We start from the raw sequence: 7,028 nt of genomic DNA, 5'->3' as shown, positions 1-7,028 counted from the left end.
TGACCAATTCAAGATACCGAAGTGACATCAACTGGCTTACAAAATTCCTGGGAATTTAGCAATTGGCTTTTGCCAGCCAGTATGAACCAGCTCCCATACATCCTTGAAGGTGGACATCTGTCTGGGTCCCTGCCAACAAGAAATGAAAATAGTCTTTAGGGAATTACTTGGGAGATAGGTCTTATTACTCACCAAAAGAGATTCACAAGAACAAACTAGTCCTTCTCCTGGGTATTTTTCTTTCTTTTTTTTTTAATTGTGAAAACATGTACAGCAAATTTGAAAAGCATTTTACAATAACACATGTACTCATCTCCCACCTTGTATCATTATTATTTTACTAAGTGTATCACATATCTATCCACCTATTAATCCAACAGTTCATCTTGTTTCATAATGCATTTCAGAGAGAATTTCAGACATTAATACCCTTCTCCAAAGATACTTCAGTGCCTATAATACTAACTGGAGTTCACTGCATTTTATAGCTTTCTTCTTTTGATGTAAAATTTATAAAAGAAATGTGAAAATCCTAAGTGACAAGTACATACACTTGTGTAACCCAAACCCTTCTAAATTAATTCCATATTCTCACTCAAGAGACAACTCTCCTGTTTTTTTTTCTAACATACATTTTGCCCATAAATGTCATTTAAATAGAACCATACAATATGCACTTTTTGTAAGACACTTTTTACTCAGCATACAATTTTTTTTTCCTTTAGCATACAATTTTTGAGGCCATCCACATGGTCATGTGAGACCATTATGTCCCATAATTGTATGTGGTAATCATTACTTTTTAAATTGCACAGTGGTATTTCATTGTATGACCGTCCTACTGCTTGTTTATGCATTCTACCACGAGGTACATCTGGGATATCCACCTCCCCAATTTTGGCTATGTCGAACAAAGCTACTATAAATATTTTGCACAAATCTTTTTGTGAAAACATTTTTGTTTCTCTTTAGTAACCACCTATAAGTGGTATTATTGGGTCATAAAAAAGATATATATTTATTTTTTTAAGAAAATATTCTCCAGAGTGATTTAGCACTCACCAAAAATATATATAAGAATCCCAGTTGTTCTGCTTTGGGCCCATAATTGATGTGGTAAGTCATTTTGATTTTAATTATTATAATGGGTATATTGTGGAATCTCATTCCTTTGGTGACTAATAAATATTGAGCTCTTTATATTGTGATTGTTGGGTGCTCATATGTTCTTTTTTTTTTAAAAATGAAGTGTTTATGCAAATATTCAAGCTCTTTTTTACTGGGCAATTCATCTTTGTAGTGGGTTCTAAGAGTTATATCATAGATATATAAATATAGTCTTTTATCAAAAACATGTCTTGCTAAATATTTTCTCCAAGTTGTGTGACTTGTCTATTCATTTTATTAAAGGTGTCTTTTACTGAGCAGTTTTTAATACTGATGAAGTTTAATTTTTAAATTTATTTTCTTTTATTCATTTTTCTAAGAACCTCATTTTTACTCCCATCCCTGAGATATTCTGTTTTACTTTAAATGAGTTATGTTTTAACTCTACATTTAGATCTATAATCCATTTTCATTTAATTTTGGAGTAAGGCATGAGGTAAGGGTTGAGGCTCATTTTTTTTTACCATATGCATATCCAGTCTTTCCAGCACCATCTGTTGAAAAACTTTTCTCTTTTTATTTGGATTGCTTTGATGCCTTTGTTGAGAATCAAATAACCCTATAATTGTGGGTCTACATGTAGGCTTGGTGTGCTATTCTGTTGACATATATGTCTACATTTATTCTGAAAGTATATTGTCCTTATTACAGTAGCTTTGTAGTAAAATTTTACTATTACTTTGTTCTTTTTAAAAATTACTATGCACATTCTAGAACCTTTAGATTTCCACATCTATTTGAGAATGAGCTTGTCGGTCCATATGCAAAATCCTGCTGGAATTATGATTAGGATTGTATTGAATCTGTAGATCAAGTTCATGAGAAAGAACAAATTCACAATATTGAGCACTTCTAAACTACACTTGTCAATAAATAGCCAAATAGAACAGTAAGGTGATTTGTTTTATACAGCTGTTTGAGGTACTGCTCATCTTCAAATTGTATCAAACCATTATAGTATAAGGGCAAGAAAAATATTCTTATTTTGTACAGGTACCTAACTACCACCCTGCAAGTTTTTATCTGATATCATCTAGGCTGATCCTGGAGTTTGGATCTGAACTAGAAGGTTTGAAAGTCCATGTAGCTTGTCTGTATATGATAACTTTCTATAAATTTAAAACATGAAGAAAGATTTGTGAAAGACCCAGTTATTCATTTATTTATTTGTTTACTTATTTATTTTTGTGGCACAAGGGAATGAACCCAGGGATACTTTATCACTGAGTTACACCCCCAGTCTCCTCCCCCTCACCTTTTTTTTTGAGATGGAGTCTCACAAGTTGCTAAGGGTCTTGTTAAATTCTAAGTTTGCCCTCAAACTTGCAATTCTCCTGTCCCAGCTTCCTGAGTTGCTGGGATTACAGACATGTGCCACTGTTGCTAGCTAAAGACCCATGTTTTTTTTCTTTCCTTTCCTTTTTCTTATCTTTCTTTCTTTTTTCTTTTTCTTTATTATTATTATTATTATTATTATTATTATTATTTTTTTTTTATTGGTTGTTCAAAACCTTACAAAACTCTTGACGTATCATATTTCATACATTAGCATACATTAGCTTCAAGTGAGTTATGAACTCCCATTTTTACCCCAAATACAGATTGCAGAATCACATGGGTTACACATCCACATTTTTACATAATGCCATACTAGTAACTGTTGTATTCTGCTACCTTTCCTATCCTCTACTATCCCCCCTCCCCTCCCCTCCCATCTTCTCTCTCTACCCCATCTACTGTAATTCATTTCTCACCTTGTTTATTTTCCCATTCCACTCACAACCTCTTATATGTAATTTAGTATAACAATGAGGGTCCCCCTCCGTTTCCATGCAATTCCCCTTTTCTCTCCCTTTCCCTCCCACCTCATGTCTCTGTTTAATGTTAATCTTTTCTTCCTGCTCTTCCTCCCTGCTCTATTATTAGTTGCTCTCATTATATCAAAGAAGACATTTGGTATTTGTTTTTTAGGGATTGGCTAGCTTCACTAAGCATAATCTGCTCTAGTGCCATCCATTTCCCTGCAAATTCCATGATTTTGTCATTTTTTAGTGCTACGTAATACTCCATGGTGTATAGATGCCACATTTTTTTTAATCCATTCATTCATTGAAGGGCATCTGGGTTGGTTCCACAGTCTAGCTATTATGAATTGTGCTGCTATGAACATCAATGTGGCAGTATCCCTGTAGTACGCTCTTTTAAGGTCTTCAGGGAATAGTCTGAGAAGGGCAATAGCTGGGTCAAATGGTGGTTCCATTCCCAGCTTTCCCAGGAGTCTCCATACTGCTTTCCAAATTGGCCGCACCAATTTGCAGTCCCACCAGCAATGTACAAGAGTACCCTTTTCCCCACATCCTCGCCAGCACTTGTTGTTGTTTGACTTCATAATGGCTGCCAATCTTACTGGAGTGAGATGGTATCTTAGGGTGGTTTTGATTTGCATTTCTCTGACTGCTAGAGATGGTGAGCATTTTTTCATGTACTTGTTGATTGATTGTATGTCCTCCTCTGAGAAGTTTCTGTTCAGGTCCTTGGCCCATTTGTTGATTGGGTTATTTGTTATCTTATTGTCTAATTTTTTGAGTTATTTGTATATTCTGGATATTAGGGCTCTATCTGAAGTGTGAGGAGTAAATATTTGTTCCCATGTTGTAGGCTCCCTATTTACCTCTCTTATTGTTTCTCTTGCTGTGAAAAAACTTTTTAGTTTAAGTAAGTCCCATTTGTTGATTCTTGCTATTAACTCTTGTGCTATGGGTGTCCTATTAAGGAATTTGGAGCCCGACCCCACTATATGTAGATCTGAGCCAACTTTTTCTTCTATCAGACGCAGAGTCTCTGTTTTGATATCAAGGTTCTTGATCCATTTTGAGTTAACTTTTGTGCATGGTGAGAGGAGGGGGTTCAGTTTCATTTCATTTCAGTTTTCCCAAACCATTTGTTGAAGATGCTATCCTTCCTCCATTGCATGCTTTTAGCCCCTTTATCAAATAAGATAGTTGTAACTTTGTGGATTGGTCTCTGTGTCCTCTATTCTGTACCATTGGTCCACCCGCCTGTTTTGGTACCAGTACCATGCTGTTTTTGTTATTATTGCTCTGTAATATAGTTTGAAATCTGGTATCACTATACCGCCTGATTCACACTTCCTGCTTAGAATTGCTTTTGCTATTCTGGGTATTTTATTTTTCCATATGAATTTCATGATTGCTTTATCTATTTCTACAAGCAATGCCTTTGGGATTTTGATTGGCATTGCATTAAACCTATAGAGAACTTTTGGTAATATCGCCATTTTGATGATGTTAGTTCTGCCTATCCATGAACAGGGTATATTTTTCCATCTTCTAAGATCTTCTTCTACTTCTCTCTTTAGGGTTCTGTAGTTTTCATTGTATAAATCTTTCACCTCTTTTGTTAGGTTGATTCCCAAGTATTTTATTTTTTTTGAGGATATTGTGAATGGAGTGTTTTTCCTCATTTCCGTTTCAGAAGTTTTGTCGCTGATATACAGGAATGCCTTTGATTTATGCATGTTGATTTTATATCCTGCCACTTTGCTGAGTTCATTTATTAGCTCTAGTAGTTTTTTTGTAGCCCCTTTTGGGTCTTCTAGGTATAGAATCATGTCATCCGCAAATAGTGATAATTTAAGTTCTTCTTTTCCAATTTTTATGCCTTTAATTTCTTTCGTCTGTCTAATTGCTCTGGCCAGTGTTTCGAGAACTATATTGAATAGAAGTGGTGAGAGAGGGCATCCCTGTCTTGTTCCAGATTTTAGAGGGAATGCCTTCAGTTTTTCTCCATTCAGAATGATGGTAGCCTGAGGCTTAGCATAGATAGCTTTTACAATGTCAAGGTAATTTCCTGTTATCCCTAGTTTTTCTAATGTTTTGAACATAAAGGGATGCTGTACTTTGTCAAATGCTTTTTCTGCGTCTATTGAGATGATCATATGGTTCTTATCTTTAAGTCTATTGATGTGGTGAATAACATTTATTGATTTCCGTATATTGAACCATCCTTGCATCCCAGGGATGAATCCTACTTGATCATGGTGCACAATTTTTTTGATGTGCCTTTGTATCCGATTTGCCAGAATTTTATTGAGGATTTTTGCATCTAGGTTCATCAAGGATATTGGTCTGTAGTTTTCTTTCTTTGAGGTGTCTTTGTCTGGTTTCAGAATCAATGTGATGTTGGCCTCATAGAATGAATTTGGAAGAGCTCCCTCTTTTTCTATTTCCTGAAATAACTTGAAAAGTATTAGTTTTAATTCTTCTTTAAAGGTTTTGTAAAACTCCACTGTATACCCATCCGGTCCTGGGCTTTTCTTGGTTGGTAGTCTTTTGATTGCTTCTTCAATTTCATCCATTGATATTGGTCTGTTCAAATTGTGTGTATCCTCCTGACTCAGTCTGGGCAAATCATATGTCTTAAGAAATTTATCGATGTCTTCACTATCTTCTATTTTATTGGAATATAGGTTTTCAAAATAATTTCTAATTGTCTTCTGTATTTCTGTAGCATCTGTTGTGATATTGCCTTTTTCATCCCGTATGTTAGTAATTTGAGTTCTCTCTCTTCTTCTCTTCGTTAGCATGGCTAAGGGTCTGTCAATCTTGTTTATTTTTTCGAAGAACCAACTTTTAGTTTTGTTAATTTTTGTAATAGTTTCTTTTGTTTCAATTTCGTTGATTTCCGCTCTGATTTTAATTATTTCTTGCCTTCTGCTGCATTTGATGTTGTTTTGTTCTTCCTTTTCTATGGCTTTGAGATGAAGTGTGAGCTCATTTATTTGTTGGTTTTTCTTTTTTTTTGAGGAATGACCTCCAGGCGATGAATTTCCCTCTTAAAACTGCTTTCATTGTGTCCCATAGATTCCGATAAGTTGTGTCTGTATTTTCATTTATCTCTAAGAATTTTTTGATTTCCTCTTTTATGTCTTCTGTAACCCCTTGATCATTCAGTAACATATTGTTCATTTTCCATGTGATATAGGATTTTCCCATCCTTCTTTTATCATTGATTTCCAGTTTCATTCCATTATGATCAGATAAAATGCATGGTATTATCTCCACCCCTTTATATTTACTGAGGGTTGCCCTATGGCATAATATATGGTCTATTTTTGAGAAGGATCCATGTGCTGCTGAGAAAAAAGTATATGCACTTGATGATGGTTGATATATTCTATATATGTCAGTTAAGTCTAGGTTATTGATTGTGATATTGAGATCTATAGTTTCTTTATTCAACTTTTGTTTGGAGGATCTGTCCAATGGTGAGAGAGGTGTGTTGAAGTCACCCATAATTATTGTGTTGTGGTCTATTTGATTCTTGAACTCGAGGAGAATTTGTTTTATGAACGTCGTAGCACCATTATTTGGTGCATAAATATTGATAATTGTTATATCTTGTTGGTGAATGGTTCCTTTTAACAGTATATAATGTCCTTCCTTATCCCTTTGGATTAATTTAGTCTTGAAGTCGATTTTATTCGATATGAGGATGGCCACCCCTGCTTGCTTGCGAGGACCGTGTGCGTGGTATATTTTTTCCCAACCTTTCACCTTCAGCCTGTGTATGTCTTTTCCAGTCAGATGTGTCTCCTGGAGGCAGCATATTGTTGAATTTGTTTTTTAAATCCATGTTACCAGTCTATGTCGCTTTATTGGAGAGTTTAAACCATTAACGTTTAGAGTTACTATTGCTATATGGTTTGTACTTCCAGCCATGTTTGATTATTTGTCTCTCTCTCTCTCTCTTTTTTTAATTTAGTTTGTTTCTCCATGATTAGCTTTCCCCCCTCCGTCTGTCTTTACTGAGGTACTTCCCACTGTTGGCTTTGGTTTTTG

Source organism: Callospermophilus lateralis, chromosome 1, assembly GCF_048772815.1.
Source record: "Callospermophilus lateralis isolate mCalLat2 chromosome 1, mCalLat2.hap1, whole genome shotgun sequence".
Lineage (NCBI taxonomy): Eukaryota > Metazoa > Chordata > Mammalia > Rodentia > Sciuridae > Callospermophilus > Callospermophilus lateralis.
This window is presented reverse-complemented; position numbering follows the sequence as displayed.